Genomic DNA, 13972 nt, shown 5'->3' on the forward strand with positions numbered 1-13972 from the left:
ACAGGGCAGGTAATCATACTTGCTACACTCAGTGCAATAAACTGGATAGCCCCCACTCTGCTGCTGGGCTTCTGCCTGCATTGTCTCCCAGTTAATGAAAGGGTTGTTTAAAGCAAGAAGTTTTTGAATGTAGTTTGTTTTATAGGTTTTAAGGGGAATAAAGAGAACAGAACTGGCAAGGGACCCCTGCTCCCTTCCCACTCCCCTTCCAAACTCCCTTGCGAAACTCCCTGTTAGCAGCCCCTGGTCCAAAGCTCCCTGGTCGCTTGTGCGCTGCTTTATAAAGCACTGGCCTGTGTGAATGCCTTGCCCACTGATTAAGGCTCAGCTAATTACCAGAGGCTTCTAGCTTTCAGACCTTCCTTTGAAGCTCACAGCTTCCAAATGCCAGCCACAGCACATGGTCCTTCAAACAACCAACCAACCAGACTGACAAACACAAGCTCAGTACACAGCAGGTAGCCCCCAAACACACACTACAGACAGTCATTTACCCCAAGGGTGCTGTATTTGCTCCTCCTTCACTTAGAGAACTCCTTTGCAAGACTCCCTGTTAGCAGCCCCTGTTTAAATAGAGGCTGGATAAATGAGAACACTTACTCCCACCAAATTCAGTATCATTGGTAGTTGCAACAGTGCAGGAAAACTCAAAACAAGGTATGCCTAAGACTAGGAGACCAAAAATCTAGATCTGTCTGAGTGCAAGGCCTCGTCTCTGTCTCACTAGAACTCTGTATGGCAAACTACCTGCTGTTTGCCAAATATAATTTGACATGGGACAGGGTGATGCCCTCCTCCTGCTAAATGGGGCAAAGGATTCCAAGGAATAGTTAAAGGAGACCATTAGAGAAGGCCAGATGGTGACCAGAATAGCCTTACAAGCCGTCATGGACATCTGACATGGCTATAACAGCCCATTTTGTTACCCTTTTTATTTATTGATATTTTGTAAATATAATGAAGGGAATCAAATAAGGATAAATGTTTTCATAATTTCAAAGGAAAAATGAGTAGCCTTACCAAATTCCACTAACTCTACCAAAAGGTACAGAAAAAGGGAAGTAAAAAGAGAAATGTTAGCATTCAAAGTCAAGATCAATTGCATATATTGTTCCATGTGAGATAATGAAGAAAGAATTGTCCAAAACATCTATATCATCAGTCTAGAAGATACCATCAGAGATGCTTAGTTTTGCAGTTCTCAAACTCTGGATGTGTGTCTCCAGAGATAACATGCTTGTTAACAGCAAAAAATGTTTTTAAATAGATAAATTCATAGAGGTGAGAAATAACAGACCTCAATCCTATTGTCCCTCTGCAAATTTGTGTACACAGAGTCAAGTTCAATGAACAAGAAGATTGTTGAGGGTGGAATAGATCTGGACAAGGAGAAGAAGTCTGGAGATAAATGTGAGAAGGGAGGGACAGGCAGTAGAAACAAAAGTGAAACTGTTTGAGCAGCATATTCCAGAAGTCTTGAGGTCTTTCTGAGTGTAGCCTTCATTGATTTGAGATCTACCATACCATTCTCTCACTAGAAGGGAAAACCTATAATGGCAGCAGGCCATAAGAGACCCAGTTTGGGAATATTTTAATGAAGTTCTGATGCACCTTGACTGGTGGCAAGATTATCACTTTAACAGTCTCTGAATTCAGGTGCTTAAGTGACTTCTACCTGTTGGTCCAATACTCGGCTGCAGCCTAGGGCTTTCCAGGCTGGAGCTCCCCAACTTCTCTGCCTTTCCCCAGCCCTGCTTCACTCAGGTACCTTGTGTCTAGCTCCCTGCAGCCAGGCCCATCTCACTCTACAGCTAGAGAGAGTGACTCTTTGCTCCTGGCTTCCCTGGCCATTTATAAGGCCCTGTTGCTCAGTTTGGGGCATGGGCCCAGCTGCAGCCACTTCCCCCAATCAGCCAGGGTTTTACCTTGCCCTCTGCAGGGTTTTTCCAACCCCTTCAAGGTAGGAGCAGGGTAAGCACCCTGTTTCACACCCCCCACCTCAAGAACCCTTCCACCTGGGGGTGTTGTTCTACCGGCCCAGCTGTCTCCTCAGCTGAGCCTGCAGGGAATCCCTCTCTTGCCACAGACTCTGCAGTGTTTGGAGCAGCCTGCTCGCTTTCTCCTCAGTCTGGGTCCCCACCATAGGACTAGAGAGGTCTATGTGGGTTCCCACTTCAGGCCTCCCGGCCACTACATGGGTTCCTTTTTTTAGGTGGGGCCTCTCTGCCCCAGCCCCTTTCTCCTTAGAGGCCTCAGTCTTCACCACCCCTTCCCTGGGGCTGGTCTCAAACCGAGACTTTATCTCAGGCACGCCGTCTTTCTTCCTCAGGGGGCAATACCTCTTTATGTGGTCCTTGGTGTGGCAGCGGAAGCACCCTTGGACCTTTCCCTGCCACGGCCCTATCACAGTCTGTTTGGCCCTAGCCCTTCCCTCTGGGCTGGCCCAGGCCTTGGGAGTTCTATAAGGGCACTCTCTCTTTAAGTGTCCCTGCTCCCCACAAGCCCAACAAGCTGGGGGCCCCCCCTGTTACTCTCACAGGGGGCACCTTTGCTGGCTGGGGCCTCTCTGCTCCAGCCCAGTAGGGACACTCCCTTCTCCAGTGTTCCCGTCACCCGCAGGCGAAACAGTCTTTAGGCCCCGGCACTAGCCTCCAGCCCAAGATGCCTGGCCCCCATTGAGGTCCATTTGCCTTCCCCCGCAGCAGCTCAAGCATCCCCTCTTGCTGTTCGGTGAGCCGGGCCACACAGGCTCTCCAATAATAGTCCATCTTCAGGCTATCAAGTCTCTGCTCTGGGCAATAGTGCACAATCCTTGCCCTGGCCCCTTGTATCAAGGGTGGGCCATATGTGCCTGCATTCTCCACCATGTGTAGACTGGCGGACTCACCCCTGCGGTGCCTCCTGCTGGTCTCTCAGGGAATTAGCTCATTCCAGCATCCAGAGCGCCCTCTGCACGCTGGTGAGCCACCTGTCCCCTCCCAAGGGAATGCCCACCCACTGTCCCCACCTTGCCTTGTATATGGCCACTGCCAGTCATTGTCTAGCCCCTGCACCCTGGGGCAGACTGCAGTATCAGCCTACTCATCATTGGCAAGGTTGGGTTTGGACCTGCTGCCTTGGCCTACCCCTGGGCTGCCCTCTGCAACCCCCAGTACCTGTTGGCCCAATGCTGGGCCGCAGCCTAGGGCTTTCCAGGGTAGAGCTCCCCAGCTCCTCTGCCTTTCCCCAGCCCCGCTTCACTCAGGTACCTTGTGTCTAGTTCCCTGTAGCCAGGCCCATCTCACTCTACAGCTAGAGAGAAATACTCCTTGTTCCTAGCTTCCCTGGCTGCTTATAAGGCCCTGTTGCTCAGTTTGGGGTGTGGCCCCAGCTGCAGCCTCTTCCCCTGATCAGACAGGATTTTACCTTGCCCTCTGCAGGGCTTTTCCAATCCTTTCAGGGCAGGAGCAGGGTAAGCACCTTGCTACACAGGCAGATTGCCCAGGCAGATACACAGGCAGATCGCCTGAGCATGGTTTTCTCCTCCCAACACGAGTGGTCACTCCTCTCAGAGGTCACTCACCAGCTCTTCTGAGCATGGGGCTCTCCCCAAGCAGACCTGTTTGCAACCAGGCAGAACCACTGTTGCCACAGGTTCTGTTCCAGGGGTTGTGTGGGGAGGAATGCGATCTCTGACGCCTTCCTCCTGTTATGGTTGGGCCAACTTCTTTACACTTTCCCCCCATTTCCCCTCATTGCCAAGGTAAGAAAGTAAAAATGGACAAAGCACATGTCCTCCTAATCACCCCAGCTTGGTCCTGACAGCATTGGTATTGGACCCTCCTAGGTTTACTCGTGGCCCCTCCCTGGCTGTTGCCACTCTGCCAGGGCCACCTCCTCCACCCCAATCTGGACACTCTCCGTCTGACAGATCAATGGCTAAATGCGGAGGAGAGAGGGTGTTCACAGGGAGTCAGGCGTGTCCTCCTCGAAAGTAGGAAGCCATCCACATGCTGGACCTACCTGGCAAAATGGTTCTGGTTCTCCAGGTGGGCAGGTGAGCAGGGTATTTCCCCAACTTCTGCCCCACTCCAACTTGTCCTTGAGTACTTCCTTTCCCTTCGAACTCAAGGCCTGGCCCCTTCCTCTGGCAGGATGTACCTGGCGGCTATTTCGGCGTTGCATCCACCAGTTCAGGGCTGCTCAGTTTTCTCCCATGCCATCACTGGTCATTTCCTCAAAGGGCTAGGCTGGTCCTTCCCTTATGCTAGAACCTCTGTCCCTCAGTGGGATCTAAACTTGGTGCTGTCCCACCTCACGGGGCCCCCGTTCAAACCCCTGGCCTCATGCTTGTGGTCTCACCTTTCCTGGAAGGTAGCCTTGACGTCCGCCCGGCGGGTCTATAGCAAGAAAGCCTATAGCAAGAATGAATTTTGGGCAGAGGGCCAGTAATTTCCTTCTTGATTTTTAATAGTAATTTTATCTGATATTAATAAAAAATTTTATCTAAAATTTATATATGGGCCTTTTTCCCAACTGCATTCATAATAGATTAACTGTCCCGTGATATTCTAGCTCATATAGCTGAATCAGGTAATGATTTAAGTGGGGCAGATTTAAGGGTTATACAGACCATCTTTAGAACATGCAGTAAGAGGCAAAATTTGGTAAGGGAATTCAGCAAATAGGAATTCTTTTAAAATAATTCCCCATTCCAACAATTCTAGACACTAATGAAATATTTTTTAATGTTTTCTTGTTTTACATATGCAAAAGCATTTTTATTTAAATTCCTGCTAGATATTGAATACCCTTCACTGTTTCACTAATCTTGTTGCCTAGATTGTTCACTTTTTCTCAACATTTAGGGTGACATTCTGGTACCATTGAAGTCCATGGCAAAACACCTACTGATTTCAATATGACCATTATTTTATTCTTAAAGCTTTTTGTTCCAGGACTAATCTTTAATAAGACCAGCTCAAATTTTAAAAGAATCCTCCCTCTAAAAAGCAAAAACCTGCAGGACCCAGGCAGTGTGAGTGCCACTGAAAATCAGCTCACGTCATAGGTTGCCTACCCCTACACTAAATCAATAATGGTGTTTTTCTTGAGTGAAAGATAATAGCAAATACTTTTTAAAAAGAAGAATCACACTATAAAAATGTAAAAAAAATAAAATAAAATCAAGCAGAGGGATATCTAGTCCTAGCTCCTCTGAAAGTTTTTTTTATTTCTCAAAGCCATTTTAGTTCTTTTGACTGTCACTGTGGTGGCCTATTATCTTCATCTCTTCTTCCAGAGAAAAATTATTTTAAACCATGTTGTTTGTAAACAGATCACTTCAGTATATGATATGGAGTGTTGCTTATGAACTATATCCTAGACTAATAAACACTTCAGACCAGGAGTGGCAGAAGCTTCTTAACCGTGGGGGAGGGGGGCCTAATGGCACCCAAATCATGGCCCCACTCCCCTTCCCTGCCCCCCCACTCATCCTTACGGACAGTAAAAAGTGGGAGGGCCATGGCTCCCTGCCTCTCTCCCTGTTCCGGCACCCCTGCTTCAGACTTCAAGTTTGTTTATCCAAGGATAGGATTGACACCTCATAAATAGGAAGTGCCCTCAAGTTATATAAATATTTACATGAATGATAGTGAAGGAAACTTTAAAACACTTGTGAGCAAACAGAATTGTGAACAATCTTGTATTGTCATTCATATTACAGCTTCTTTCTTACTCAAGGCACAAAACTCTTCTGGTTGTCAACTATCCCCCAATGTTATATTAGTCAGTTATCTCCACGTATAAAAGTATACTTTTATAAAAATCATTACGCAGTGTATACTTTAAGATAGTTGTAGGAAGCAATATTCCTTATTAGACTTTATTTTCACTGAAACTCTATTGGTGACTAAGCACAATATACGTGATCGGACAATTTAAAAATCCTTACAGGGTACTCTGCACTTGAATAGCACACTTAGCTGTGCATCGGATTTTATGCTCACATCCATTTATATATGCTCCTTAGCTAGATCGTTGCTGCCTTCCTCCTACATAAAGAAAATAAATGTCTACAACAAAAATAAATCAGTGATGAACTGCAATTCAATGATAAGCACAAATGTTATAGCTTTTGTGTAATTCAGATCCACATATACACAGTGAGGTAACAATAGCTCATCAGAGCTGGAGTGTATTTAAATATTTTACAGTGCCTCCAAAAGACCCTATAGATATTATTTGTCTCTTGTGAAAATCTCCCAAAATGAGTTCAAATTAAAAGGTATTTTCTGATTTTGTCCCATACAGGTAAATTCTCCCATTAAAAACATGCCTATGTGTTACTTCTGAACTGTGAGAAGTTAATCAACTTGCCATATCAGCTCAATAAACTAGAAGAAAAATCCTACAAGCTTCTCATGGTACAATGCATAAAGAGAAAGTTAAAAATCTGAACCATCATTTTGACATTTTTCCATTTAAAAAGCATTAGAATAGAGTTATTTACTTGCAGTGCCTTCAAATCACATTATATAATAGCTGTGTCCTAAAATAATGTGCCTGTAATAATATGCCAGATTGTACTACTGCGATGAGTTGTTTCATCTTTACTAGTCAAAGGCTTGGAAGTTAAATGTGAAGTCCTCTAAATTTATGTAGATCACTGAACAGTCTACTGATCTGGTCATAAAAGAAAAAATAGGATAAATATGATATTGGCTTAGTGATGTGGAGCTCTATTCAGAAACACCCAGGATCAACTAAGCATTGCCCATCTAAATGAGACTTGTTCATGTTTGGTATCTTAAGCCCATTTTCTGTTTTAAAATTTCAGGAGCAGCATAAAAGTCTGAATAATTTGCACATCACAAGCTTTTGCATCCTGCATAGTGTTAAGTATATAAATCAGCCCTTACAGCATGCTCACTCACATGAAAGACATGCATGACAGATACTTGAATCCTTTTTTGGCCTGCATTTTCAAAGTAATTTACAGAATTATGTCTAGTAGTTGTACTTTCCAGTCTATTGTGTGATGTGACTTCTATCAAGGCGAATGCTATCAAACTCACCTTGGAAATTATACAGCATCCATCTGGTGAGGGGTTTTTATAATTTTATAGTGTTTTAATATTTAGAAAAGGTAACATTATGTGAGACTGTTACCATTGTATGCATTGTTGGCTATTCCATGAGTGCAAAGTGATCCAGAACCTCATGGAACTGAGGGCATTGTTTGTGGGGGAGTGGATTGAGTAAGACTGGTTTTCACTAATAAGCGCTTCCAAAGACAGATTTCAAAAAGCGATTGTGCCGGGTTGGATCACAGATACCCCCTTGGGAGCTGCCACCTGATGTGCCAAGACTACTTTTACCCCTGCCTTTCCTGCCAGCTCAGGACCCCAGCACCCTGTCTTGGTGAGCCAGACACTCCCGTCTGCTCCAGCAAAGACCCAGAGTCTGAATTACTTGCCCCAAAGCTGCAGGTTTACCTGAAAGCAGCTTACAGAAGTGTGCTTGTCTTTAACACTTAGATGCCCAACTCCCAATGGGGTCTAAACCCAAATAAATCTGTTTTACCCTGTATAAAGCTTATGCAGGGGAAACTCATAAATTGTTTGCCCTCTATAACACTGATAGAGAGATATACACAGCTGTTTGCGCCCCTGGGTATAAATACATACTCTGGATCAATTAATAAGTAAAAAGTGATTTTAATAAATACAGAAAGTAGGATTTAAGTGGTTCCAAGTAGTAACAGACAGAACAAAGTCAACCAAGCAAAATAAAATAAAATATGCAAATCTCTGTCTAAGCAAACTGAATACAGACAATCTCACCCTTAGAGATGCTTCAGTATGTTTTTCCCTAAGACTGGACCCCTTCCAGGCCTGAGCACAATTCTTTCTTCTGGTACAGCTCTTGATCCAGCTCATGTGGTAACTAGTGGATTCTTCATGATAGCTCCTCTCTCTCTTTGTTCTGTTCCACCCCTTTATATATCTTTTGCATAAGGCGGGAATCCTTTGTCCCTCTCCGGGTTTCCACCCCCTCCTTCTCAATGGAAAGACACCAGGATAAAGATGGATTCCAGTTCAGGGTGACATGATCACATGGCACTGCAAGACTTCATTGCCCACTTGCCAGCACACACATATACAGGAAGACTTACAGGTAAAACACACCCATCTGCAGACAATTGTCCTGGTTAATGGGAGTCATCAAGATTCCAAACCACCATTAATGGCCCACACTTTGCATAATTACAATAGGCCCTCAGACTTATATTTCATATAAGTTCCAGATACAAGAGTGGTACATTTATATAAATAGGATGATCACACTCAGTACATAATAAGCTTTGTAATGATACCTTGCAAGAGACTTGGGGGGAGGGATAGCTCAGTGGTTTGAACATTGGCCTACTAAATCCAGGGTTGTGAGTTCAATCCTTAAGGGGGCCACTTAAGGATCTGGGGCAAAAATCAGTACTTGGTCCTGATAGTGAAGGCAGGAGGCTAGACTCTATGACTTTTGGGGGAGGGATAGCTCAGTGGTTTGAGCATTGGCCTGCTAAACCAAGGGTTGTGAGTTCAATTCTTGAGAGGGCCATTTAGAAGGGGGAGGGTTAGCTTAGTGGTTTGAGCATTGGCCTGCTAAACCAAGGGTTGTGAGTTCAATTTTTGAGGGGGCCATTTAGGGAACTGGGGTAAAAATGAGCAGGGGGTTGGACAAGATGACCTCCTGAGGTTCCTTCCAACTCTGATTATTCTATGAACCATTTTACAAGAAGCAATGGGCTTAAACTGCAGCAAGGGAGATTTAGGCTGGACATTAGGAAAAAATTCCTAACTGTCAGGGTAGTTTAAACACTGGAATAAATTGCCTAGGGAAGTTGTGGAATCTCCATCTCTGGAGATATTTAAGAGTAGGTTAGATAAATGTCTATTAGGGATGGTCTAGACAGTATTTGGTCCTGCCATGAGGGCAGGGGACTGGACTCGATGACCTCTTGAGGTCCCTTCCAGTCCTAGAGTCTATGAGTCTATGTATGAAGCATATTCCAGTTACATTATATTCACTCATTATCAAATTTTTATAAAATCATATAGACTGCAATGTCACAGTGATTATAATAGCCTTTCATTTAAGTAGCATCTTTCATCCTGAAGGATCCCAATGTGCTTTGTAAGATCTAGCACAGAGGTTCTCAAACTGGGGGTTGGGACCTCTCAGGGGGTCATGAGGTTATTACATGGAGGGTTGTGATCAATCAGCCTCCACTCCCAAGCCCTGCTTTGCCTCCAGCATTTATAATGGTGTTAAATATATTTAAAAGTGTTTTAATTTGTAAGGGGCTTGCTATGTGAAAAGGGTCACCAGTACAAACGTTTGAGAACCACTGGTCTCATGGTCCCTCACTCTCTAGTAGGGAGGATTTCCAGTAAGGCCTCACTGCTGGCAGACTGCAAGTAATAGTCTTATAGGGGAGAGCTCCAGCCGCCTGTGTGGGGTGAGGCACAACATTCCTTAGCCCACAGACACCTGTCTGGGGAAGACAGTAATTAACAGCCTATAATTAGCAGTCTGTGAGGGAGCTCTGGCCCTCTGGGCAAGGCAGAACTACAAACAGTCTTCAGCCCTCAGACACCTGGCTGGGGCAGACAACACACAGGGCTTTCTGGCCTAGGAGTGAATAGGCTGCTACCCAAGGGGTGGGGGCTGGCAGCAGGGGGTAGGGAAACCCAGGCCCACCCAACTTCACCAGGTCCCAGCCCAGGGCCTTAACAGTGGCTGAGTGTTCCACCACTGGGTCAGTGGGGAATCCAGACAACACACCGACTCACACTCCAGCAGCAGAACTGGACTAGAGTCTGGTCCACCTGGACTATTTCCTACCACAGTCTGGGTGTAGAGTCCCATGGTTCAAAGATCCCATCTCCTCAGGGCATTCAGCTACTGGTAGCTCTGGCAGCTCCTTGGGGTCCTCATCTGCCTCTCCTGATGGCAAGGTGGTGGGGCTAGGCTAGGCTCTTGTAAGGGCCTTTGCTCCCTAGAAGACTCATAGACTCATAGACTTTAAGGTCAGACGGGGCCATTATGATCATCTAGTCTGACCTCCTACACAAAGCAGGCCACAGAATCCTACCCATAACAAACCCCTAACCTATGTCTGAGTTATTGAAGTCTTCAGATTGTGGTTTGAAGACCTCAAGCTGCAGAGAATCCTCCAGCAAGTGACCCATGCCCCACGCTGCAGAGGAAGGCGAAAAACCTCCAGGGCCTCTGCCAATCTGCCCCGGAGGAAAATTCCATCCCGACCCCAAATATGGCAATCAGCTAAAACCTGAGCATGTGGGCAAGACTCACCAGGCGGCACCCAGGAAAGAATTCTCTGTAGTAACTCAGATCCCATCCCATATAACATCCCATCACAGACCACTGGACATACTTACCTGCTGATAATCAAGAATCAACTGCCAAAATTAGGCTATCCCATCATACCATCCCTTCCATAAACTTATCAAGCTTAGTCTTAAAGCCAGATATGTCTTTTGCTCCCACTACTCCCCTTGGAAGGCTGTTCCAGAACTTCACTCCTCTAATGGTTAGAAACTTTCATCTAATTTCGAGTTTAAACTTCCTCGTGTCCAGTTTATACCCATTTGTTCTTGTGTCTACATTGGTACTAAGCTTAAATAATTCCTCTCCCTCCCTAATATTAATCCCTCTGATATATTTATAAAGAGCAAGCATATCCCCCCTCAACCTTCTTTTGGTTAGGCTAAACAAGCCAAGCTCTTTATGTCTCCTTTCATAGGACAGGTTTTCCATTCCTCGGATCATCCTAGTAGCCTGTCTCTGAACCTGTTCCAGTTTGAATTCATCCTTCTTAAACATGGGAGACCAGAACTGCACACAGTATTCCAGATGAGGTCTCACCAGTGCCTTATATAACGGTATTAACACCCCCTTATCTTTGCTGGAAATACCTCGCCTGATGCATCCTAAAACTGCCTTAGCTTTTTTAATGGTCATATCACATTGGCGGCTCATAGTCATCCTGTGATCAACCAATACTCCAATGTCCTTCTGCTCCTCTGTTACTTCCAACTGATGTGTCCCCAATTTATAACTAAAATTCTTATTATTAATCCCTAAATGCATGACCTTGCACTTTTCACTGTTAAATTTCATCCTATTACTATTACTCCAAGTTTACAAGGTCATCCAGATCTTCCTGTATGATATCCCGGTCCTTCTCTGTGTTAGCAATACCTCCCAGCTTGTGTCATCCGCAAACTTTATTAGCACATTCCTGCTTTTTGTGCCAAAGTCAGTAATAAAAAGGTTAAATAAGATTGGTCCCAAAACTGATCCCTGAGGAACTCCACTAGTAACCTCCTTCCAGCCTGACAGTTCACCCTTTAGTACGACCTGTTGTTGTCTCCCCTTTAACCAGTTCCTTATCCACCTTTCAGTTTTCATATTGATCCCCATCTTTTCCAATTTAACTAATAATTCCCCATGTGGAACCATGTCAAATACCTCACTGAAATCGAGGTAAATTAGATCTACTGCATTTCCTTTGTCTATATAATCTGTTACCTTCTCAAAGAAGGAGATCGGGTTGGTTTGGCATGATCTACCTTTTGTAAAACCATGTTGTAATTTGTTCCAATTACCATTGACCTCAATGTCCTTAACTACTTTCTCCTTCAAAATTTTTTCCAAGACCTTACACATACTACAGATGTCAAACTAACAGGTCTATAGTTACTCGGATCACTTTTTTCCCTTTTTTAAAAATAGTAACTATGTTAGCAATTCTCCAGTCATACGGTACAACTCCTGAGTTTACTGATTCATTAAAAATTCTTGCTAATGGGCTGGCAATTTCATGTGCCAGTTCCTTTAATATTCTTGGGTGAAGATTATCTGGGCCCTCTGATTTTGTCCCATTAAGCTGTTCAAGTTTGGCTTCTACCTCAGATGTGGTAATATCCACCTCCATATCCTCATTCCCATTTGTCATCCTTCCATTATCCCTAAGTGCCTCATTAGCCTCATTAAAGACTGAGGCAAAGTATTTATTTAGGTTTTGGGCCATGCCTAGGTTATCCTTAACCTCCATTCCATCCTCAGTGTTTAGCGGTCCCACTTCTTCTTTCTTTGTTTTCTTCTTATTTATATGGCTATAAACCTTTTACTATTGGTTTTAATTCCCTTTGCAAGGTCCAACTCTACATGGCTTTTAGCCTTTCTCACTTTATCCCTCCATGTTCTGACGTCAATAAGGTAGCTTTCCTTGCTAATCCCGCCCATCTTCCACTCCTTGTAGGCTTTCTGCTTTTTCTTAATCACCTCTCTGAGATGCTTGCTCATCCAGCTTGGTCTGCAACTTCTGCCTATCATTTTTTCCCCCTTTCTTGGGATGCAGGCTTCGACTTGAAGTAATTCCAGGCCTCCTCCTCCTTTAGATCCACAAGTTCTTCAGTCCAATCCACTTCCCTAACTAATTTCCTCAATTCTTTAAAGTTAGCTCTTTTGAAGTAAAAAACCCTAGTCCCAGATCTATTTTTGTTTATCCTTCCATCTAGTTTGAACTGAATTAGCTCATGATCACTCGAACCAAGGTTGTCCCCTACAACCATTTCTTCTATGAGGTCCTCACTACTCACCAAAACCAAATCTAAAATGGCATCCCCTCTTGTTGGTTCTTCAACTACTTGGTGAAGGAATCCATCAGCTATCACATCCAGAAAAATCTGAGCCCTATTATTCTTACTAGCACTTGTCCTCCAGTCTATATCTGGGAAGTTAAAGTCTCCCATGATCACACAATTCCCATTAGTGTTTACTTCATTAAAAACATTAAAGAGGTCTCTGTCCATATCCAAATCAGATCCCGGCGGTCTGTAGCACACCCCAAGCACTATCTCAGGGGAGACTCTAGTAGCTTTCTTTCCCAGTGTGATTTTTGCCCAGACAGACTCTGTCTTATCCATTCCATCACTTCTTATTTATTTACAGTTAACCTCATCATTGATATACAGTGCTACTCCACCACCTTTGCCTTTATTTCTGTCTTTCCTAAACAGCACATAGCCTTCAATACCTGTACTCCAGTCATGACTACTATTCCACCATGTTTCTGTTATCCCTATAATATCCGGTTTCACTTCCTGCACCAGTAGCTCTAGTTCCTCCATTTTGTTCCCTAGGCTCCTCGCATTAGTGTACAGACATCTTAATTTTTGCCGTTTGGCTTTACTGACATTCTTTACCCGGTTAGGCACAGACATTCTACCACCAGCATCACCTATTAGACTGGTATCTACACTACCTTTCCTCCTTATATCAATTCTTCTGTCCACGCCTATATTCTCTCTTACTTTCCTGTGGCTCAGCAGCAACTGACATCCAGGACTCTCCTTTTCTATTTTCTGTCCCGCCCTGGTACTTCCGGTGAGCAGGGGTGGGGTGGATTTGGCTCTGCCCATGCAGAGGAAGAAGGTCACTCTGTCTCACTAAATAAACTTAAACAGCAGTACAAATTATACTCAGAGTATTTTCTCCACCACTGAAGTGCAGCTAACTCTGGGGTGGAAGGCAACAACTGCTTAACTATGCATATTCACGCTAATCGGTGGGTTCAGGAGAGTCTGAAATGAAGAATAACTTAATAAATTGAAACTGTAAGGAAAATTTAGGAATGGAAAATGTAATTACCATGTAATAATAATACCAGAGTCAGAATTCGGCCTGGATTCCATGGCTAATACCTCTGCTCTTCTCTGTAGTGCCGTTGGACTTTTAGAGGCCAGAAGTGGTCAGAACTTGGTTTGTATCCTCTAAAAGAGTCTACATTCCTTCTGTCATTCAACCAATGTCCCAGAGAGGGCCCTTAACTGCACCCTGGGACATTGCTTTAATAATGACAGAAGGAATGTGCTTCTTACTTCCCCAGCAATACTTGCAGGAG

The 13972-nt window shown here is 44.4% G+C and overlaps 1 protein-coding gene across 1 annotated transcript in view; it reads left to right on the forward strand.

Moving 5' to 3' along the window:
* The window catches only part of REC114 (REC114 meiotic recombination protein), a 107332-nt gene that overhangs the window by 50687 nt on the left and 42673 nt on the right, over nt 1-13972 (forward strand). The window lies entirely within an intron of this gene.

This window comes from Gopherus evgoodei, chromosome 10, assembly GCF_007399415.2.
Source record: "Gopherus evgoodei ecotype Sinaloan lineage chromosome 10, rGopEvg1_v1.p, whole genome shotgun sequence".
Classification (NCBI taxonomy): Eukaryota; Metazoa; Chordata; order Testudines; family Testudinidae; genus Gopherus; species Gopherus evgoodei.